The sequence below is a fragment of the Dama dama genome, chromosome 23 (genome assembly GCF_033118175.1).
Source record: "Dama dama isolate Ldn47 chromosome 23, ASM3311817v1, whole genome shotgun sequence".
Taxonomy (NCBI): Eukaryota; Metazoa; Chordata; class Mammalia; order Artiodactyla; family Cervidae; genus Dama; species Dama dama.
In genome coordinates, this window is record NC_083703.1 from 10,775,077 (window position 1) to 10,799,445 (window position 24,369).

General features: G+C 42.5%; 1 protein-coding gene across 1 annotated transcript in view; it reads left to right on the forward strand.

Moving 5' to 3' along the window:
* LOC133044568 (ADP-ribose glycohydrolase MACROD2-like) overlaps window positions 1-24,369 on the forward strand; it is a 900,047-nt gene that overhangs the window by 301,780 nt on the left and 573,898 nt on the right. Inside the window, exon 3 of the mRNA XM_061125972.1 lies at window positions 14,637-14,710. The gene's annotated coding sequence lies outside the window, so the exon portion shown is untranslated. The remainder of the gene's footprint in view (window positions 1-14,636; window positions 14,711-24,369) is intronic.

Sequence of the window (24,369 nt, forward strand, 5' to 3'; positions counted from 1 at the left end):
TGAATGCAGAGTTCCCAAGAATAGCCAGGCGAGATAAGAAAGCCTACCTCAGCGATCAATGCAAAGAAATAGAGGAAGACAACAGAATGGGAAAGACTAGAGATCTCTTCAAGAAAATTAGAGATACCAAGGGAACATTTCATGCAAAGATGGGCTCAATAAAGGGCAGAAATTGTATGGACCTAATAGAAGCAGAAGATTTTAAGAAGAGGTGGCAAGAATACACAGAAGAACTGTACAAAAAAGATCTTCATGACCCAGACCATCCCAGTGGTGTGATCACTCACCTAGAGCCAGACATCCTGGAATGTGATGTCAAGTGGGCCTTAGGAAGCATCACTACAAACAAAGCTAGTGGATGTGATGGAATTCCAGTTGAGCTATTTCAAATCCTGAAAGATGATGCTGTGAAAGTGCTGCACTCAATATGCCAGCACATTTGGAAAATCAACAGTGGCCACGGGACTGGAAAAGGTCAGTTTTCATTCCATTCACAAAGAAAGGCAATGCCAAAGAACGCTCAAACTAGCATGCAGTTGCACTCATCTCACATGCTAGTAAATTAATGCTCAAAATTCTCCAAGCCAGGCTTCAGTTGTGAACCATGAACTTCCACATGTTCAAGCTGGATTTAGAAAAGGCAGAGGAACCAGAGATCAAAGGCCAACATCCACTGAATCATCAAAAAAGCAAGAGAGTTCCAGAAAAACATCTTCTGTTTTATTGACTATGCCAAAACCTTTGACTATGTGGACCACAACAAACTTTGGAAAATTCTAAAAGAGATGGGACTACCAGACCACCTGACCTGCCTCTTCAGAAACCTGTATGCAGGTCAGGAAGCAACAGTTAGAACTGGTCATGGAACAACAGACTGGTTCCAAATAGGGAAAGGAGTACATCAAGGCTGTATATTGTCACCCTGCTTATTTAACTTATATGCAGAGTACATCATGATAAACGCTGGGCTGGAGGAAGCACAAGCTGGAATCAAGATTGCTGGAAGAAATATCAATAACCTCAGATATGCAGATGACACCACCCTTATGGCAGAAAGTGAAGAGGAACTAAAAAGCCTCATGATGACAGTGAAAGAGGAGAGTGAAAAAGTTGGCTTAAAGCTCAATATTCAGAAAACTAAGATCATGGTATCAGGTCCCATCACTTCATGGCAAAAAGATGGGAAAACAGTGGCAAACTTTATTTTTGGGGGCTCCAAAATCACTGTAGATAGTGACTGCAGCCATGAAATTAAAAGACCTAATTAATTTAATTAAAATTAAAATGACCAACCTAGACAGCATATTAAAAAGCAGAGACATTACTTTGCCAACAAAGATCCGTCTAGTCAAAGCTATGGTTTTTTCAGGAGTCATGTATGGATGTGAGAGATAAAGAAAAGACAAAGCTGAGCACCGAAGAATTGATGCTTTTGAACTGTGGTGTTGGAGAAGACTCTTGACAGTCCCTTGGACTGCAAGGAGATCCAACCAGTCCATCCTAAAGGAAATCAGTCCTGAATATTTATTGGAAGGACTGATACTGAAACTGAAAGTCCAGTACTTTGGCCACCTGATGCAAAGAACTCGTTAGAAAAGACCTCTAAAAAGACCTCATTAGAGAAGACCCTGATGCTGGGAAGGATTGAAGACAGGAGGAGAAGGGGCTGACAGAGGATGAGATGGTTGAATGACGTCACTGACTCAATGGACATGAGTTAGGAGTTGGCAATGGACAGGGAGGCCTGGCGTTCTGCAGTCCATGGGGTCGCAAAGAGTCAGACACGGCTGAGCGACTGAACTGAAAGTCATATGCGTGGGATATTTAGCCAGCAGGCTCCAGTAAGCAACACAGAATCAGTTAATTTCCTTCTCTCTGGTGGCAAGGACTGATTTGCCTAGACCTCAGGTGGTGTAAAATCATGGCAGGGGGTGAGGGAGCCTGACAGGGCACTGGAGTGACCAGTTATGTCCCGGGTCTTCACTGCTCACACTCCATTTTTTTGAGCACCTGTTTTGCTTTGTCACTGAAGGAGAGGGCTTCCTTAGTGGCTCAGTGGTAAAGAATCTGCCTGCTGATGCAGGAGGCACATATTCGATCCCTGGGTCAAGAAGATCCCCTGGAGAAGGAAATGGCAACCCACTCCAGTATTCTTGTCTGGAGAATTCCATGGATAGAGGAACCTGATGGGCTACAGTGTATAGGGTCACAAATAGAAGTGACTGAACAGCACAACTAAAGGTGGAAAAGTGGGTAAGACAAGGGTTCTGCCTTTTGGAGCTTCTTTTGCAATGGGATAGGTGCAAGGTGACCAATCGCATGGGTCCAAGGTCATTTCAGATTTTGGGAAGGGCAGCAGAAGTGCCCTGCAAGCCAAAGCGAGGAGTGTGAACTTTGGTCATAAGCATGGAGGAAGCCACTCGGGGCTTCTAGCATGGACATGAGATCATGTGCTTTAAATTGGAAAGGTCACTGCCCCCCAGGTCCATGGACCATACACACCACCAGTTCAGAAAGTAGACACTGAATTTTCATCTCTCAGTTGACCCCAGCCAGTATCAGTCTTTTCTACTCAAATGTGGTGTCCTCAATGAACTCCTTTGATTACCCTTTTTGGAAAAATCATCTTTTAAAAAATTTCATAAGAAATCTTTTCCAGGTGATTCTGTGAGGTCTTTCATCTCCCTTCTCCAGAGACTTATTCAGGGTTAATAGGAACAGCTTGCATAGAATAGAATTTGTTTCACGAGCCATTTCTCAGGTCATTATTATAATTCCTTAGGCAAAAGGTGATTTTAAAACCACTCTCAGAAATAAGACACCAGTGCTCATAAGTTTGAGAAGCTGATGAAGCTTGCATAGATAGTAACCTTGTGTGCCATAAAAATGCAGCTCATTCAGACCTGCTTTGCAGAGCAGAGACAACTTGAAAACTTCATGTTCCACAATTTTTTTTTTTTTGTTTTAAGGGAAAGCAAAAGTTACTCAAGTCTGAGGCGAATATAGTAGAATTTATGGGGTATTATTCGCTATGGCACACATAATGTCAAGTGAAATGAAAGAATGGGCGTGAGGAGATTAAAATAAGAATAGAATTTTCCTTTCTTCATGACCAATTCTAGAGGTTGTGCTTGGAAAATCAGTACTCAGCTGATACCATAAAGCGAGGGGTAAGGCAGGGCCATGGGGAAAGGCATGATGTCACAGAAGTTCTGTTGTGAGCCAGTGAGCTTCAAATGTTCAGATTTTATTAATAACTGTGTCCACAATTACAGTACCTACATGTTGAGGAATAAACAGCTTTTCTATGGTCCCCAGGAGCTCCTTGGGCCCAAGTCATGCTCTTCAGTGAAGATATTAAGAGCTAGACTGGGGGCTCCACGGGAGAAAGAGGGCAGGGCATCAGACGCCCGGGGCTATCAGGCGTGGTCCTCACAGGAGGCTCTGTGCTTGGCAACAAGCTCTCTGACCACAGGGGCCTTCAGGCTGACTTCCTTTCTTCGGAATTTGAAACCGTGTTGCCTCTGGACTGGAGTCTCTGAAGGAGAAGCACTGTGGTGATCATCCTTCTGCGGAGATGTGAGGATGAACGGAGTGCCAGGCCCTGGGCTAGAGTGGGGATGGAGGGAGGGAAGTTGGTGGATCCAGGCCCGGGGGCGGAGGGGGAAGGCTGGCCCTGGCCCTGCCTGTGCTTGACTTCCCCTATAGTCATTTTTTTTCACTTCTGTAAAATGATGAAGATTGTATATATCCTGAAGGGAGTTTTGAGGGTTTGGAGCTGTTTTAGCTGGAAGCCAGAGGTGGCAGGGCTTCTAAGAACAGGCCTCCTCCCCATGCCCATCCATAGCCACGTGCAGTATCCTTGCTTACTCTTCAGGTAGGTGCTGGTCCACATCACATTTATCACATTAGTGAGTGATTCTAAGTTCATTAAAGCTTGTACGACAGACTATACTTTGCATACCTCTTGATTGTATTCAAGATTAATCCAAATTAAACATCTTTGACCAACTCCTCCCTCAATACACTGTCACTGTCCATTTAGAAGCCAACTCATCTTCGTTCTTCTCCCTTCTTTTCCTTGGGCTGTTGTGAAGATTACTTAGTATTGGCATGCATTTTACTTCATGACTTACAGAATAATTTTTTGCTAAATGTTAACAGAAACAACAACAGCAGCAATTTTGCTATTTCAAGATTTCTATGTATTAGGGCAGCTTCACATGACAATGTGAACCTGGCTTATGACCTCTGAAAGTGAAGTGAATGTCGCTCAGTCGTGTCCAACTCTTGGCAACCCCATGGATGATACAGTCCATGGAATATCCTCAGGCCAGAATACTGGAGTGGGTAGCCATTGCCTTCTCCAGGGGATCTTCCCAACTCAGGGATCGAATCCAGGTCTCCCGCATTGCAAGTGGATTCTTTACCAGCTGAGCCACAAGGAAGCCCTCTGCACCTCCCAGAAGTAAAATATGATTGTGATTTCATGCTGATGACCAGTGGGCTCCCTAACTCTTTTCCCTCTGCCATTAAGTAATTTATAAAACATTCTCTACTGTGCATGTTCCCAAGATGACAACTAGAAAAGTTTAGAGAAAGAGTGCTCTCCAGGTAAGACATGACACCTCACTTCCTCAAGTTCATGAACGGATGTTGATGGCTGTCATAGTTTCCCTTCCCCCAAAAGCAGAGGTTAGGGTTGAGTTTGGGAGAGAGTTTCATGAAAGGTAGTAGGGGAGAGAGACAATGAAAGGGAGTCAGCAAAGAGGATCTTGCTGAGCATCCTTGCTGTGGACCATGGGGGCATCCACCCACTGGGCAGCATTCAGCCTGCTCCTCAGCCTTCTCCACCGGGGGGTGGGCGGTCTGATCCAGGTACCCACCACCTCATTAATCGTGACTGAAGGATGCTCCTGGTGCCTTTGATTCCCTGACACTTTGGACTTGCCCCACAGTGGGCAGTGAGAACCCACAGTTGAAAGGCAGCAGGTGCCAGTGGGTGTAAGTTGAGCCAGGATGTGAGGATGACACATGCCATGGGGATGTATGTAGGGCGTGGTCTGAGTCTTCCACAGTGATGCAGCTTATTGATATGCCATATTGTATCTGTATATGTATGCAAATGGGCTTCCCCTGGTGGCTCAGCAGTGAAGAATCTGCCTGCAAGGCCGGAGACGTAGGAGACGCAGGTTCGATCCCTGGGTGAGGAAGATCCCCTGGAGGAGGGCATGGCAACCAATTCCAGTATTCTTGCCTGGAGAATCCCATGGCCTGAGGAGCCTGGTGGGCTACAGTCCATATGGTTGCAAAGAGCCGGACACGCCTGAAGCAATTGATCATGCACACGTATGTGCAAATAACCAAGCCTGCCATATTATGTGTATACAGATGTGTGACACAGCCTGCCTTGTCCTTTCAAACAACAGCTAAGACTCCACCCTGCTGAGGACGGGCTGCGGCTGCCTCCCTCTTGCCCCTGTGTGCACTTTTGCTCTGCTGCGAGAAGCCAGCGACCCCCTCGTTAGCATTCCGCTGCCATGCTCACTGCAGTGACGGGGCCAGTGTCAGTCTTATTACTTCACCTGTTTTATCTCTTGTGAAACACAGCCGTTAGCCAGAATTGTCTGAGTGCCTGCTCTGGCAATTGCTTAACGGTGAGGTTCCTTCAGCTCATTTCTCTCAAGTAATTTGATTCCATCACGCTATCAGAATTGCTTTTTTTGGTTTGGAAGGAGGCCTGGGGGAGGGGGTTGATGGAACGCTGTTGTGAGGTTAACAACAGTCATTGTCCGGTAAGTTTCCCCGTGTCCATCACACTCCCCATCTGCAGCCTTCTACCTCTCTCGCCCACGCAGGGCAGTGGTGGATGTGTGTTCCGGGGGTTGGTGAAGTATGCTCTGAGCAAAACACAACCCAGCTCGCATTTCATCGTCTTTTACCTGAGCTTGTAAAGTGTGTTGTTTCATTGCCTACTTAGTCTCCACACCAGAATTTGTGTGCTAAGATAGAAAAAGATTGTGGTTATCCTCTTAAAAAATCAGGCAAAGTATAATTTTGCATTAAGTCAATGTTGAAAATCCCAGTTCAACTGATGTTAATATTTCAATAAGCCCAGTAATTCATGATCCCCCTCATTTAGGACAGATTTTCATCAATGCGGAAAATCCCGTGCTTAATAACTGATATTTTTATTTTACTTGAGTTTGTGTGTAAATAGAGACATTAAAAGCAGCAGCATGCTTTCCTCATTAAAGACTTGATGGGGAGGGAGGATTTAAAAGTAGATGTGAATTTAATGGGCACAGTTTGAGTTTGATTTTTTTTTAAACTATTGCTTCTTTTTATTATTTTTTGGGGGGGATATTTATGGCCATTTGGCCCCAAGTGGGTGCTTATAGTCACCCTAAGGGCTGGTGAGTGTGGCAACCACTTTCTAAATAATATGCACTGGACATGGAGATTTATGATCCCATAAAGTTGTTAGTATTTTATCACAGCCTTGGGCCAAGTGCCTGGCTGGGTAGAGTTGATAATATGGACTAAATACCCTTTGAGGTGAAGGCCACTACAGAAGAAATTGTATAGCTAAAAAAAATGATTCAGTACCTAAACAGTAGTTTTTACATTTATGAGCTTTCCCTGGGCATTGATCACTAGAAGGTTTTCTTCTTACAACTGCTAGACAGGCATCGGCAGTTAACGCACAGGTGGCCGCTGGAGACTGGGCTAGAAGACGAGGGAGAGTGAGGGCCCTGGGTAGACCATAAACGGTAGATGGGTTGAATATTGTAAGGCGTGGATTAACTGTGCTGGGTATTCTGTTCAATTTGATTTTTAACTCTCTTGCATGCTAAGAGCTCAGAAATCATTGATTTAAGGCCTTACCATCTGCCTCTGTATGATGTAGTAATCTATAGCTCCAAGCATACCTCACTGTGAGTTTACAACAGAAGTTGATCCATTGCTTCTTTCTCAGCAATGGGCAGAGTATGTTATGTCTATATTTATTTTGGTAGACTGCGCTGGGTTTTCAATAGAAAATATTTGTTTTATAACAATGGGACACATTTAATTTCTCCATGGGAGTCTATAGACAAAGTTAAAGATGTCTGTGTGCTCAGTTGTTTCCAGCCCTTTGCCACCTCCCGAACTGATATTGGGAAATTATCAACAGCAGCAATTTTTTTTAAAAGAAAGCTAGAGAGGAAAATTGTCGATGACAAGGTCAAAGCCAGATTCACTCCAATTATGTTGGAAACAATTAGGGTTTTCCACAGTTCCAATAAACAGTGTCTTGGGTAGAGACTTCAATGACTCCTCACTGCTGTTATCTTTTCTGCAGCTTGATGCAAAGAGAAAATATAAGGTAATAACTGAGTGATAGAAAATGGCTAAAGTGGTATTGGATACGCCACGGATGAAGAGCATTGCAAACTCAGCTTGCCGTTTTCAGTTCTCCCCCTCTGTTGTTTCCCCGTTTTGTCCCCAGTTCTCCCTCTTCTGCTTTGATGTTCTGTTGACAGAATTTGTCCCCTCATGGTTGAAGTATTCACTGCCTTGTAGAGAGAAAACAAGAGAGTCATAAAGTGTGTCTGAGCTTCTAGCTATAAAAGGTATTGATTAGCCTAAAGCTATCCTTAATAGCTTTAAATGTGGTCAAGAAAATATAATGAAGTACATCCTGGCATGTTAACTAACTGGAAAGATAAATACATTGTTTTAAACTTGAATACATTTCTGTTGGGATTGCACATCAGTACAGCTGCTTTGGAAAACTGGTAGGAGCTGCCAGCATGAAACATCTGGGGAATGAACCTCTGGATCCATAGCCCCAACTCCTGGGTACATTCTCAACAGAAATAAGTGCTTTTGTTTTCAACGTGGCATGTAAGAGAATGTTTATGGCAGCTTTATTCACAATAGCCCCAAACTGGAAACAGTCCAATTTTACATCAATACTGGAATGGATAAATTGTGGAATATTCATGCAGTGGAATGCAACCCTCCAGTGAAAAAAAAAATGAGCTTCTGTTGCATGTGTGAATATAGCATGGCTATATGGATATGTGGATAAATCAGGCAGGCATGATATTGAACAAAATGCAGGCAGTGCACGTTGTCCATGTATATGAAGTGGAAAAGCAGACAAAGCTAATCTATGATTAGCGGTTCCTTCAGGGCATAGGTATTGACCTGTTTTCAGCAGTGTTGGAACTGTTTTATATCTTGATTTGGTGTATAGTGTGTGTGTGTATGTGTGTAAAACTTTGCAAGCAATTTAAATACAAAAATAAATTTTAAAAAATTATTGTGTAAGTTGGCTTCACCATTGACAGCAAAAGTTAATTTTAATAATCCTAATGAATGAGGAATTAGGTAGCTTTGGAATGACAGAAGCATGTCCTGTGCACACCTGGACACACACAACTCCCTGCGTGCTTGGCCCTGAATTGCTAATGGTTTGCTCAGCCTCATTGACCCTCATACTTGGAAGAGATTTTCTATGTCATCTAAGTCAGTGTTTCATCTGAAGCTTGTCTGCAGCCTTGCCTCTGGGTGGCCATTCTGCTTTTGTGAACAAAAGCCCCGTGGTGACCAGAATGTCTTTGAGACCTCCTGAGGCAGGCCTTACTGTCCTCAGGAGCCCATCTCTGGGCACAGATCTACCCTTGTCTATTCATTGGACTTGTTTGTAACCCTTGGGGTCTTGCAGTTAAGTGGACAAAGGATTGTGTGGTTGCTATTTACCCAGAACATAGTATAATATTTATCTTGTTTACTTACACTGCTGACAGCAAGTATGTTTTCAGGGATATTTGTCTGGATATTTTCCTCCCCTTTTAATTACAGCACATCTTCCCACCAAGAGCTATATTTTCTCAAATGCAGTTTCTCAATAGTTTTCCCTCAGGGATGAAATAGGATAATGTGGATACATCATTTCTGCTTGGACATCTCATACCATACTCTTGAGCTAAGCTCTCTTATTCTCCCAGTAATTAACCATTCCTGCTGTCAGCGCAAAGGTTCCTGAGTCCACATGTATTTATTGATCATTTTCTGTGTGCCAGCAATGTTTTAGGGATACATGATAAGTAAAAACAGGTGTGGTAGCTTAGCTCCTTAGGACTTTCACTCTATGAAGATTATTAATCAAATATTTCCATAAGTAAACATAAAATTGCAACTATAGTGAGTGCTGCAAGGAAAAGGCACATGGTCTTATGAAAGCATGAGGTGGGTAGTCGTCCATATCAGAGGAGCCTTCCCTGGTGGAGTGTTGGCTGAGCAGAGGGCAAATGTTAAATCAGCTAGGAAAAGCAAGAAATGCCATTTCTGGAAGAAGCAGCAGCATGAGCAGGGCCTCATGGCAAGAAAGTGAAAAGGAACACACTTCATTCAAAGACTAGAAAGAAGGTCAGTGTGGCTGGAATGAGAAAGCAGAGAGTAAAACAATATGAGACAGAGTCAGACCACTCAGGAGAGAAGTGTCAGCACGAATCTGGGGAGTGGTCTGAGGACAGAGCAGCCTTCAAAGGCTTGCAAAGGCTGTTCTTTGGAAAGTAGCTGAACATTCTAAGAAGAAGAGGTTTTGGGAGGTAGCTTTGAATGGAAGTATTACATCAGGGTCCAGAGTGTGATCTGGGCAGGAAGTAAGGTGGGAGTTGTCATCGAAAATGACCAGGTCAGGGAACTGGCAAGCCAGGTGTTCAGTGGGTCATCATCTTGGATGTTAAAATTGCCCAAGGTTATTACAAGCCTGGAGGTGGAGATGAAAACTATATCTCAGTGCCAGAGGTTTGATGAATGTGGGAAAGTGACCAGGAGGTCACCCATAATTGAGAAGTGACCACAGTTGCCATGGTTCTAGGAGAACTTGTATAATTTCTCTGTGGGGAATTACATCTTCTAAAGGTTAATGCTGATGGCCATTGCAACTGAGCGTGATTACAGAATTTATTAGCTTTATGTAGCCCTATAATTTCACTATTTAAATACTTCTTGAACACATCAAAAAGTTGGAGATTTTCATGGGAAGAGAATAAATAGAGGTATGACAAAGCTAGAAAGGCCCGTGGGGAGTATATCCAAGCTAAGGTACTAAGGTTTATTCTGGAAGAGCCAGAAAGTCAGCCAAGGCTGCCATTGTTTTGAGTAAGGTGGTGGCAACTGTACTTTAGGAGAATCGCCTGGAGGCGGTGTGCTTGGATCGGTGAGAAGAAGGGAGAAGCCCAAAGAGCACAGGTGCAAGTCAACTGCAGTTGTTGGGGTGAGTGCGGATCAGGCCTTCTGTGAGATCGATGGATAAGGAAGAACGGGCTGGTGTCAGATCTGCCAGGGGGACACTGTCTGTGGGACCCAGTTACCAGGGGGAAGCCGCTGGACTCTGCAGTTTCTAAAAGAGAGGTGGAGCCATGGGCAGAACCAGGAACTCAGGAAGGGTTCCTCTTGTGGACGAACGCACATTGCACTTCCGGTTACGTGTTGTCCGTCCAGTTCTGCAGCCCATCAGGGGAGGCATCTGGGTAATCACAAATGTAGGTTTTCAACTCGGGGGAGAGGTGGACTGGAAAGCTTACTGTGGTTGATCCCTAATCACTTACGGCCAGCCTGCCACCTTGTTTTTCCTTGCAGCCTATCGACTCCTCCTGCTCCCCCACTTCCCTTTCTCTCACCTTTTCCATCAGTTCCTTGCTGCTCACACCTTATTCCCAAGGACAGTGCCCCCTCGGCTCCTGACATACAGTTCCCTTCCCCGAATATTCTGTTGTTTTCTAGAAAGTAACCCCCTTCCTTGCTCAGATCTCATCCGAGCCCCTACTTTCCTAAATGCCCTTGTTTGCTGGATTGTGATGGCCTCTTGTTACTTCCTCCCCCCAACTTTGGGCTTTAAAGACAAGGACTGGTTAGGGTCTATCTATACAGATATATCTGTAAGTACATATGTGTATGTACATATGTACCCTTTTCTAATTAAATAATGGGGTTCCCAAGTGGCACTAGTGGTAAAGAACATTAGAGAAGTGGGTTTGATCCATTTGTTTACTGAATTAGCTAATGAACAAACAAGCTTTTCTAATTTTAAGAGTTTTAAATTTTGAAGACTTCATTTAAGGAAAGTAAAACAACACACAGCAAAACCATAATCCCAAATGCCATAAATGAATCTGCAAGTTTGAGAATGTGTACACTTTTTTTTTTCATATGGCAGGGTTCTCTCTCTCCTGTGACAGTGATCAAGTGGAGCTTGGCACTGCTTTATTTTGGTCCCTTTCCTTTTATACTCTTTAACAAAGCACGTAGAGACTTAATTAGAAAAGCAACATTTACTTTTGGAAGTGGGGACAAACAAGTCCTCTTTTATTTCTCTCTCACATTTTCTTTGAAAGTCCACTGAGATTTAAACCATTAGATCTACTGGAATATATTCCTTCCAGTGGGGGTGGGATTCAATCCCTGGCAGGGAACTAAGATCCCATATGCTGTGCAGTGTGGCCGAAAGATTGAAAAAAAAAGAAAATCCAGGAGTAGAATATACAAATCTGTAGAGACAAAGTAGATTAGTACTTGCCAGGAGCTGAGGGAGAGGTGAGATTGGGGAGACTAATGGGTACAGAGCTTATTTTTTGGATGGTGAAAATATCCTGGGGTTAGTGATGATGACTGCACGTTTGTGCACATATCAAAACTGCTAAACTATATACTTTAAAACACTTCAAAGATTTTTTTTTAAATCCAGGTGGGAAGAGACACTGAAACATGAAAAATGAGTTAAAAACATTTAATACCAAAGAAGATGAAGACTGAGTGAAAGACTACAGGCTTTTGTGATTAGGAAGCCAGTAGTGAGCTTGAGTTTTAACAGAAGAGTCACTCCCATTTCTTCTTTCTGCCCCATAAATGCGTAACTTAAAATGTTATTCCCTCACGTTGATCTCTGTTGGCAGAATGTATGGTGATTCTGTGAGTTCTTGAATGTGCTTGGTTTACATGCACTAAAGGATGAGTTTTAGACACTCTGAGGTGTGCACATGCTCACTGATGTGTTATAAGTGCATCATTCTTCCTGCCCTTCTAAAACCAAACCTGTACTATAAAATCAGGTCCTTTCATGTTGTCTGCATCTCAAACATCATTTCCAATGGCTTTAAATGGAACAGGCATTGCCTTCCTTGAATTTGTAAAATATCTTTCAGTGCTATGACTATGTGACCAGTTGTTCACCCTGTCTTGTGCCAGCTCATTGATGGAGGGCTGCTGACTGTGTTACCCTGGGTCCACCACATGTGGTCTCTGACCTGAATTTATTTGATTTGTCAACGGAGGGTAATAAGCTTTAATATGACATCTTGAAAAGAAGAGAAGTGAAAAGCAAAGGAGAAAAGCAAAGATATACCCATTTGAATGCAGAGTTCCAAAGAATAGCAAGGAGAGATAAGAAAGCCTTCCTCAGCGATCAATGCAAAGCAATAGAGGAAAACAATAGAATGGGGAAGACTAGAGATCTCTTCAAGAAAATTAGAGATACCAAGGGAAAACTTCAAGCAAAGATGGGCACAATAAAGGTCAGAAATGGTATGGACCTAACAAAAGCAGAAGATATTAAGAAGAGGTGGCAAGAATACACAGAAGAACTGTACAAAAAAAGATCTTCATGACCCAGATAATCCCAATGGTGTGATCACTCACCTAGAGCCAGACATCCTGGAATGTGAAGTCAAGTGGGCCTTAGGAAGAATCACTATGAACAAAGCTAGTGGAGGTGACGGAATTCCAGTTGAGCTATTTAAAATACTAAAAGATGATGCTGTTATAGCACTAAACTCAATATGCCAGCATATTTGGAAAACTCAGCAGTGGCCATGGGACTGGAAAAGGTCAGTTTTCATTCCAATCCCAGAGAAAGGCAATGCCAAAAAAATGCTCAAACTACCGCACAATTGCACTCATCTCACAAGCTAGCAAAGTAATGGTCAAAAATCTCCAAGCCAGGATTCAGCAATATGTGAACCGTAAACTTCCACATGTTCAAGCTGGTTTTAGAAAAGGCAGAAGAACCAGAGATCAAATTGCCAACATCAAAAGCAAGAGAATTCCAGAAAAACATCTATTTCTGCTTTATTGACTATGCCAAAACCTTTGACTGTGTGGATTACAGGAGAGAGAATATTTCTTTGCATTGATCACTGAGGAAGGCTTTCTTATTTCTCCTGTGATCCTGTGTGGATCACAATAAACTGTGGAAAATTCTGAAAGAGATGGGAATACCAGACCACCTGACCTGCCTCTTAAGAAACCTATTTGCAGGTCAGGAAGCAACAGTTAGAACTGGACATGGAACAACAGACTGGGTCCAAGTAGGAAAATGAGTACGTCAAGGCTGAATATTGTCACCCTGCTTATTTAACTTATATGCAGAGTACATCATGAGAAACGCTGGGCTGGAAGAAGCACAAGCTGGAATCAAGATTGCTGGGAGAAATATCAATAACCTCAGATATGCAGATGACACCACCCTTATGGCAGAAAGTGAAGAGGAATTGAAAAGCCTCTTGATAAAAATAAAAGAGGAGAGTGAAAAAGTTGGCTTAAAGCTCAACATTCAGAAAACTAAGATCATGGTATCAGGTCCCATCACTTCATGGCAAATAGATGGGGAAACAATAGAAACAGTGGCCAACTTTGTTTTTCTGAGCTCCAAAATCCCTACAGATGGTGACTGCAGCCATGAAATTAAAAGACACTTGCTCCTTGGAAGGAAAGTCATGACCAACTTAGACAGCATATTAAAAAAACAGAGACATCCCTTTGCCATCAAAGGTCCATCTAGTCAAGGCTATGGTTTTTCCAGTAGTCATGTATGGATGTGAGAGTTGGACTTTAAAGACAGCTGAGCACAGAAGAATTGATGTTTTTGAACTGTGGACTTGGAGGAGACTCTTGAGTCCCTTGGACTGCAAGGAGATCCAACCAATCCATCCTAATGGAGATCAGTCCAGGGTGTTCACTAGAAGGACTGATATTGAAGCTGAAACTCCAATACTTTGGCCACCTGATGCGAAGAGCATCTCTTTGCATCAGCATCATCTCATTTGAAAAGACCCTGATGCTGAGAAAGATTGAAGGCAGGAGGAGAAGGTGATGACAGTGGGTGAGATAGTTAGATGGCATCACTGACTCAATGGACATGAGTTTGGGTAAGCTCTGGAAGTTGCTGATAGACAGGGAGGCCTGGCATGCTGCGGTCCACAGGGTTGCAAAGAGTCAGACACGACTGAGTAACTGAACTGTATGAGAAAATTACATGAACATGTTGTGAAATTGTTAAGCAATTGTACGTTCATTTTAATAAATAACCATACAACTGAAGAGACAGTTCTCTATTGCCCTTCTAGCTCTAGATGGGTATGAGACCAGTGCCCTTCTATATAGCAATGCAAACTTCATCTCCTGTGATGTGAAGTGTAGAGTGTGTAGACTACTTACTAAGGTCTGCCTTGCTCAGTACTGAATGGTTGGATTGAATATTGAGTAAATAAGGAAAAACCCAGTATCCATCCATGACTAACTCTCTATCAGCTTTGCCTTTTTTTTTTTTTTTTTTAATTTGTCTTATTCTGCTTTTCACTTAGGTTTTCCAAACGAGCCTGCTGCAGTCATCGCCCTTAGCACCATTAAGGAATGGCTGGCCAAGAATCAGCACGAGGTAGGGGAACACAGTCAGTGAACATACAAGATGCTATGATTTGATCCTCAGTTTTGAAAAGGCAGATACATTTATTCCATAAATATCCAGTAGACCTAGTCATTGAGCCAAAGATGGGTGATTGATTATCTTTCTGTAATTATTGACTGAAGGCATGAGGTTGATTGGTTTTGGTGGTGAAGGTGGGCAAAATGATCAGTTTTATTTAGCCATCATCCCACTTTTGCATAAAAGAACTGGGTGGATTTCATTAAGGTGAAGAATTCAGGGATCATCTGGTTCTGTTTTCCTGAAAGAGTTACCTTTGTTGACAGGGGATTTCTGATGTTTGGTAATTTTTTTTTCAGTAATCTAAGATCACTTTATATATAACCAATCTGTAAAGCAACCTCTGAGTGTGATATTGGAGTGGGTTTGACTAATTGTACTAAATCATCATGATGGGGATTTTTTTAATGAAACTGAATGCTACCATCATTGTACATTATGCCTGTTGTTCTACTTATTTAATAAGATCTTCGGGATATATGCAGTGATGTGTAAAAGGATTATTCAAGTAAACCAAGAAACACAATAAGTAAATATGCTATGGAGGCTTGGATTTTAGAGGTTCAGTGATTAACATATAACAGCAAATAGGTTTCAGGCAACACACAATATTGTGCATTTTTATTCTGATTTTGGTTTTGTCCTCATTTGCTCACATGAGTACTGTAAAGTATTTTGTTCCGTTTATGATAGCCCATGAATTTAGCTTTCTCCTTGGGTAGGAAATAGATTATTTGGGAATGTCTGGGTGTGGAAAGAGACTGTGGGAGTTTCCTAATGAGAGCTCTTGATGCTTTTGTGTATTTAAAGAAACTGCAATGTCATTTTTGCTAATTAGTGTGATTGCAGCATTTTTAAAACAGGTATGAACATTGTTGATCTCAAGTAGAAGACCACATGGTCAGACATATCCATTTTGGTGCTTGCTTTTTATTTTCCTCTTATTTTTAAAAGGTGTACGTATGACAACTTCAATTTAGAGGATAACTTTAATAACCTCAAAGATGCAGAATAAAAATTAAACCAAAATAGCCAGTTTCCAAAACATTTATTTGATGTGTATTATTTTCACAACAATCTTGCAGAACATGTAGGGTAGGTATTGCTGTCTTTATCTTCATCTGGAATCAAATGGTTAAATGACAAATTTTAAACTTCAGCGTCTCAGAGCCAAGAGTCTGACCTGCCTCTCCTGGCACTAAGAGGCATTCCTCTTTGGAATGCTGCTGAGGCCAGGAGAGACGTTCAGGTCCTCTGAAAGCTGGTAATCTTCAATATATCTCTCAGTCATAGTGAAGGCTCTTGGACCATTTGCTTGGCAAAAATGTAGTGTTTCATGAGTTGAAAACTGGTAAATGAGCTTGTGTATTGGTATGAATCCATCATTTCCACTAAAGTAATAATCCAAGGACATTTCCCACACTGGAAATCCCCATGAGCCATCTTGGCATGTGATGGGAATACGCATAACTACACAAAACATAAGTAGTGAGGAGGAACAAACATTTTGGTCACGTCTATACCTCACTGACACATTTTTCTGATGGAGTCTCCCTAGTTAAACTATTCAGAGAGTTATTTTTTTATATACTTGTTAGGTTAGCCTTCCCGACCTAATGTTTTTTTGCTCTAATCTCCTTACTAGCCTACTGCCTTTGAGTTCACTCTTTTGCTGTCTTATTCTTATGCTCTTGTCTTGGGTTCATTGTAGGGAATCTACATAATTTGGATTAAGAAACATAACTTAGTTATTGACATTACAACTTTAAACATAGCCTATGCTAATGCTTTTTCAAGAGGCTCCCTACTTAAATATGCATCAGCTAATTTAATTTCAACAAGTCAGGTTTTGCCTAAGAAATGAATTATAAGTCACGGGACATAGATAAAAGCTATACAAATGGATTATCTAGCAATATTTTGATGTATTTTTTGCTCTGCTGACAAACTAGGTTAAGGACTTTTTCAGTTGTCTCTTCATGGCAGTATTCTTTTGGCATCCTGATTGTATAAGCTATTTGTTCATTAATTCACTCTTTTGATGATCATATATTGAATCTCACTAAAAACCAGACACTTTGCTCATACTGGGGACAGAATGGTGAAAAACAAAATATTTTCTTATGATGTTCATAGTCTAGGAAAAGATAAATCTAAGTTAAACAAATAAATAGACTATCTCAAGGAGTACAAAGTAAAACCAGGTAATTGCATAGTGGGTTCTCAGGGGAAGTGGTTTTAGAGAATATAGAGATTGTTCTGATGACATCACCTTGGAATGAAGATTTGGACAATGGGAAGGAGTAAGCCAAGCCACACAAGAGGTCTTCAGGAGGGACATTCCACACGAGGGAAGGCAAGAGGCAGACCCTGAGGGGAGCAAGTTTACTGTTTGCAAGAACAATAATAGAGATAGTGTGGTGGAACAGAGAGATAAAAAAATAGCAGGAGACAAATTTGGACAGACAGTCAGGGGTCAGATCCGAGTGTTGTGTTTTCATGGAGAGATTTTGGTTGTTATGCTAAGTCCTTTAATGGCAAATTGTTGAGGGTTTGGGACAAGGAGTAGCTTGAGCAGATTCACCTTGAGAATGACCAAAGTCTGGTTGCTACTTGGAGAATGGACTTGAAAAATGTCAGAGTGCAAAACGGAAGACTGATTAAGGGGGCCCTGCAGTAAATCCAGGCAAGAGACAAATGTTGCTGGGAACACAGTGATGGCGGAAAAGGAGGCAAGGGCGTCGGGTTTAACATATATTATTTTTCAGAACAGTTGATTTGATTCTGTCCTGTTACAAATCACACATTCCCATATTGAGAGGCCTGCCTGGGACACCTGGGCCCAGTGGTGGGACTGGGAAATGTATGTCCCGTTCATTCGCCATCAACTTGTCTCACTTGCCTGCGGTTTAAGCTCTGAGGGTGCTGTTGTCACCACATATTTAAGGGGACTCGGAGACCTGGAGCCCAGCTGAACAAATATTAATAGTGCAGTTGGCTCTGACTGCAGTGGCTCAAACGGAAGAGATGGAGCAGTACTTTCATAAAAACAGGAAGGCGAATCCTCAAGAGGATATAATTAGGGCACATCGGTGACCCACCAGAACTAAGAAATATAATGACTTCTGACCGAGAAATAGAGAAAACAAAAGAGAATATTCACTACTGAGAGTTGAATTATTACTCTGGGAAGACCAGAGAGATGGATTATCTTAAACAAAGACCAGAAACACAAGGAAATGGAAATCAAGATGCAGAGATAAGGTGCGAGGCAGGGAGACCCAGAGATCAGACCTGAGGTGGGCGATGAGGGGTGGAGATTACCCACTGGCATTTTCAGCTTAATCAAGAATTAAGAACTCATGAGTTCAGAAAATCAAGAGAAAAGCATATCAGAGTTGGCTATAAGAAGTTGACAGCATGTGGCATGGTAACCTTTCCAGAAGCACCCGTTTTTCTCAAGTAGAAACTTTCTTAAAGAGACAAGTGAGCAAAACAAAGGGCCCTTATGGAAATGAGTGGCGGAAATGTGGCCCAGACTTCTGCCTTGGGGACACTGCCCCGTGTTATCATCCGCAGCTTCATGCATTCCTCATTTCTCACACCGTCTAAAAACACTGTTCCTCGTGAAATAGTGATTTCCTCACTGCACAGCTTGGAGGTTCCCCTTTCCTATCTGGAAGTTAGCCTAAGTGGTGTTTCTACAGGGCCTGTTCTGTTGGCCCACCCTGAGGACTTATCTGCCCTCTGAGTACCAGTCTCCAGAGCAATGTCTGTATTTGTCAGTTTTTCCATAGGTAGCAGAAGAAGAATAGGATGTCTTTTCACTTGTAGAAGCTACAAAGGACTTGATTTTGTGAGCTGTTTCCTCATTGTGGAGGTCATGTTCAGTGGTTTCAAATACTCCAAGGGAGTAACCATCCTACAGCTCAGAGGTCTTGTGGTTAAGGCTTCCAGGAAGCCATCTTAGGCAGTAAGGCACCTAAGATGAAGATTTTGAGCCAGAAGATCAGTGGCTGTCCAGGACACTTGCAATCCGGAAACCCTCAGATACTAACCAGGCCTCAGTTCCAGTGTGACGCAGACCTGTACCCCCCGCCGACCCCTCTGCCAGTGATAAGGCCGCAGGTGGCTGAGCAGAGGCACAGCCTTCTGGGAGCTCTCATTAAAGCGCCGGCCTTGGGCAGCCATTGTTCAGAGGGGAGGCCGTGGTTCACCGGGCCCCAACTGCATCTCTGCAGATCTTTGAGGATGGCCGGTTTCCAGAAATCTTCCCCATTCATTTGCTTCATGGGAATTCCCTCATCTCCCCTCTCCTGCCTGTAGACCCTTCCTCCACAAGCCGACCCCCTGTTCTGCAGTGGGAACAATTCAGCGGTGCAACTTTTGGTTTACCTTCAATGGGCACTTGGGTTGACTTGGGTATCTTTGACACGGAGGAGCCCCAGCTCTGCATTTTCAAAATCAGTTGGTTTTCTTCTGTGTAGGAGGAAGGTGGAAGTTTTTGCTCATGGCCTGCAGAGTTTGGACCTTTGCCTAACATATAATACTCTTTAACTGTGCTTTTAGCACCAACAAATTGCTGTAGAGAATGTTAAATATCATCTACTTGTCATTTAAATTGTTTGCTCCGTGCCTTCCAAGGGAGGCAGGCCTGTGGTGTTGCTGTTTGTCAGTTTGGGTAGCTTGCCTACAGTTGAGGCAGGCCATCCCTCATCCCCTGAGACGCTGTGTGAATATGGCTGTATGACGCCTAGACAGGTGCCCAGCTCTGCACTTGTTACGAGCTAAGGTCCCAGACCTTACCAAGTATGATCTAGACCTCAAGGCGACTGCTGGCAGTCAGAGAACAGAACTAGTTTTGGTCTCATCGTTGGTGTTCTTTAGAAGTTAACATACTGGTCTCTGGTTTCAGCATCCTCCTCCCTGCCTTCCAGCATGCAGACACACAACCCACAAAGTATTGAAAAAGGTGAACACAATCCTCTCCCCCAGAGCATAGAAGTGGGAATCCACTGAAGCCATGCACTTCAGCTTCCTGAAAGTTTCATCTGCTGTTCTGCTGTTAACTTGACAAGATCAGGGACATGGCCACTCCTTTCCTCCTCACAGATCACAGAGGAAATGTCGCACTTTAGCTTCTGACGCCAAGACTATTTTTTCCCCTTCTTGGCAGAGGTCTTTGAACATATGCAGTGTTAAAAATTGTTTGTCACTTTTATTTCAGAATCACATTATGGATCACCAAGAAAAAAAAAAAAAAAAAGCCACTGCAGGGCCCGCCTTATGTCACTGATGTGCAGCACCTTAGGATCTGTGTGTGTGGTTCTTAATAGGAGGACTTAAATGAAACATGAAATGATGTTTACATTTCTGATGGGAAAATTATATCCTTCACACCAAGTTTCAATTCCTGCAGACGGTTGTTTACAGAAATGCAAAGCAACGCACTGTCCTTCAGTTCTGCGGGAGACAGATGTGGTTGACATGCAGAGATCTGGAAGAAGCCAGAGGTGTTGCCTGGGGTTCTCCCTGGGGGAATGTCTTTTTATGTAGAGAAGCACCATTTGAACATCTATGCAGGCCTTAATTTCTGGAACAATTTAAGCTTAAGATGTGAGTGTTTAAAAAAATAAATTCCATCTTAAAATCTTCACATTCTGTTACAGGAATGTGATTATGGTAATAACACCCATCATCATAATAGGCTGCTATTAAAATGTATCCTTTGACTAGTCCAGGCCCGGTCTTCAGGTGGAAGCCGTGATGCTTATCGTCTCTGACATAATGGAAGAAAAGTATTCCCAGACTTTGCACATGTGCCATGTTCCTTTGTGCTTCAGGAACCCTCAGGACTTGGAAAGAATTTTTCTCTCTCCCTCCATCTTCCTTCCCTTCCTCCCTCCCTCCCGCCCCTCCTCTTTCGTATACACACACACTAATTCACTCACTCACTCACTGCCCATTCATATACATAATACTTCATTCTCACATTGTCTGAGTTGAAGTTTGTGAGAAGCAGTTTCATGAGTGGCTGGATATGAGTTTTATCTCTTGATTGTGTGATTCTAAATACCCATTGTTAGAGTAAAAGCCATGTCCCAAGGCAGCTTCTGCCTTTCTTGATGGGAGATAGTGTTCAAGTGCTGGATGTCATCATAGACCCCACCTGAGAGCTTGCCAAGTGTGCAAATCCACTTCCCTCTGTATCCCCTTGCTGTTTTAGCATCTATTCCCAACAGACGCACCCAAGTTTTGCAGCCAGAAATTAGAACCTCTTGCTGTTGTCTCCAGGCTTCATCATCTCCAGGCTTCCCATCGATCAAGAAACACAATAGATGGACAAGTACAAATTGTGCTGCTTTAGTTAGTGATGCAAACTGGCGTTGGGAAAGGAGACTGAGGACCCACTTTAGCGATGGAGCAGAGAGAGTTGGGTCTCAGGAGCTGCCAGTGGCCATGTTCCCTGCCATCCTTTTTTTTTTTTTTTTTGGCAGGGGAGTGGGTATACCTTAAGAGGATATTTTGCTGAAGATGTTACTGATCATTGGGTAGTTAACAGAGTTGAAGAGCCCGTTTTGCTGGCCTGAGTGAAGAATCAAAAATGTTGGTGTATTTTAGCAAAACTGACCTCTCATTTTAGTATTAACAACTCAAACTAATAATTCTCAGCTAGAGAAAAGGGATGGTTGGGAATCATTTGGAGGTTTGTCTCCCAAAGCTGCATGTTTTAAGTAGTTGACCCCTTTCACAGAACTCATCTTATATTTAACTACTGCTTTCAGTAGAATTATTCCAGATCTTTCAAATATGTTGGGTCAGAAAACTACTTTGAGTCACTGTTCTCAATAGCAAAGTGAGTAAGAACTCTTTTTAAAATGCAGCCTTTCAGTACTTTCATGCCCGGGGAAATCATCAGCTTGTTTTTGCTGATGGCTGTATCTTCCTCTTTACTGTAACCTCGAGGTAAACAAACATGTAAGTTTTATTGGAAGCCAGTACTGAGTAAAAGCCAAGAATAAATAGTATGAGACAGGTGAAGCAGAGATTCTCTGTAATTAGTACTTAAGTGAACAGTTCTTTAAAAGGGAGTAAGAAGTTTGCTAAGATGATATGAGCAGAATGTTCCTAACAACTTGGATTTGTGTTTTTGAAATAAGATGGATCTTTTTACAAAATATGACTTGCAAGTCTGTGAGGCTATAGGACATCTTCCAAGCCTGCAGGGTTGTATCAGGGAGGCCACTGTGTAGCAGTAGCTCCTCTCCACCTTCATGGAGTCAAAATGAGACTTACGGCTTCAGAAGTTGGATGGGTGAAGGTAGGGTGCAGTTCAACCCTGGCTATTATTGTCTCAAAGAGGCAGATTGATTTAATCCAATGTTCTAATTTTTATAAGTCAGAAAACTTGGGTTCTAATCAGATTAATCTACTCTCTTGTATGTGTGGGTGCTTGCATGCTCAGTCACATCCAACTCTTGGTAACCTGTATTCACTGTAGCCCGCCAGACTCCTCTGACCATGGAATTTTCCAGGCAAGAATACTGTAGTTGGTTGCCATTTCCTACTCCAACTCTCCTGTGTAAACATGGACAATTAAAGCCATCTCTCTGTACTCCTTATCTGTAAAATGGGGGATGTGGGCCAAGTCTCTTCCAGCTCCAGGATCCATCACCACTGGTGGTATCTTCTGGAGTAGCCTCACTGATACAGTCATGTCTTTGCTCAGGTCATCTTGGCATAATCAGGTCAAAAGAAGGTTTTGCCCTCTCTGATTCTCCAGGTAATATACCCAGATCAAGCATCATTCTCATATGCTCTCTGATGCCTTTAAGATGATTCTTAATTTCCATATGGGTGTCTGTTTAGAGTCAGTATTAACAACCTTGACCCATTTAGTGTAGGAGAAGAGGCCACCATGTTGCTTTTCTGTAAATGATCTGGATTATATAGTGATTTCAAAATAGACAACCTTTAAAACTCCTTATGAAATTAAATCTGCTGATTATCCAAATGATGTGGCAATTTTATAAATAGAAAATAAACCTCTGAGCATGTGGTCGGATCTACATTCTGACACAGGGATAAAAATGACACTGAGAGGCTCTACTTAAGGACGTTCTACTGCCATTTTCATAAGCTGGAAGTATGTGCCTACCTTCTTGCTGAGTAGGGAGGGAAAAACAACCCTTTGCCTTGCTCGCCACCTTAATTGAATAGGATTCATGTGCTGCCATGACTGAATGGAAAATCAGCAATCCTGCCACCATCATCGAGCTTAAAAAGAAAGATACTTTCTCATTCTTGTGAAGTTAAATGATTTGCCTCTGAGAGGCAGTGTTCCCAGCTAGATCTCAGTTTCATATGGAGGCTGTGGCCAGATTTGTAGCCATCTCATCATTGCTTTTCCTAACACATTTGGATTTAGGGGTGGCCCCTGTAGAAGTTGCTTCCGTGGTGGCTCAGATGGTAAAGAATCTGCCTTCAATACAGGAGACCCAGGTTCGATCCCTGGGTGGGTCTGGAAGATCCCCTGGAGAACGAAATGGCAACCCACTCCAGTATTCTTGTTTGGAGAATTCCATGGACAGAGGAACCTGGTGGGTTATAGTCCATGGGGTCACATAGAGTCAGACAGGGCTGAGCAATTAACACTTTTACTTTTCTATGGAAACTGCACCTCTTTGATAGTGACATGTCCATTCACTATGGTAAGAAACAGGAGTAGATATGCCAAAGCTACCAGTACTTCAATCTCTTGACACTTCAACAAAAACACACTAGAAGAAACTTCCAAAGAATGTGGACCTATGAACATGCAAATCAGCTGAATTATAGACGAAAGTAGATATGAAGGAGGCCGATAGTGAGCTTATCGATAGAAAGACTTGCTAACATGACCTGCTCAATCAGATCAACTTCTTATTTCTGTTCAAAGATTCTTAGGAAGTCTCATCATATAGAAACTTGAGGGTAGAGAAGAAAGCGGTGGCATCTTCAGTCCACACCAGGGAGCCCCTAACTTTCAGTGAGGAGGCTATTTCCTTGAAGCAGAGAACAGAAAGGATATTGGCGGATATCTGGTTTCTTAAACTTGTGGTGAATCCAAGTTACTAAAAGCTGGTCAGAATGAAGCGTTCATGTCTGTGGTCCAGATTTTGAAGGCCTTAGGCAAGGAAGATAGATCCTGACGTACTCAGGTTAGACTCGGTTCTGCAGCAAGTGTTGCAACCCCTGACATGCGCCCTGCTGGGCACCAGGGCAAGTGATGTCTGATAGTGAGAAGGTGCTTCCTGTGCCCATAGCTTCTGCTATGTGCACTCTGTTAAAAAAAAAAAAAAAAAATGTATATATATATATATAGATAGATAGATAGATAGATATATAAATAAGATTTTAAATGAGGTGATTTATTTTGAGTTTTATAATAAACCTTGGTGTGAGATAAGAAATACAAATTCACTCTTCTTCCAGTTGGTCCAGATTCTCACAAATGTCTTAGCTTCCTTCTGCATCACTGTAATGCTAGTCCATAAGGACTTTTTTTGTTGTTATTGCTTCTCTGACATTGCTCCTAAATGTTAGCCAACAACTTCATCTCTTGCTCAATG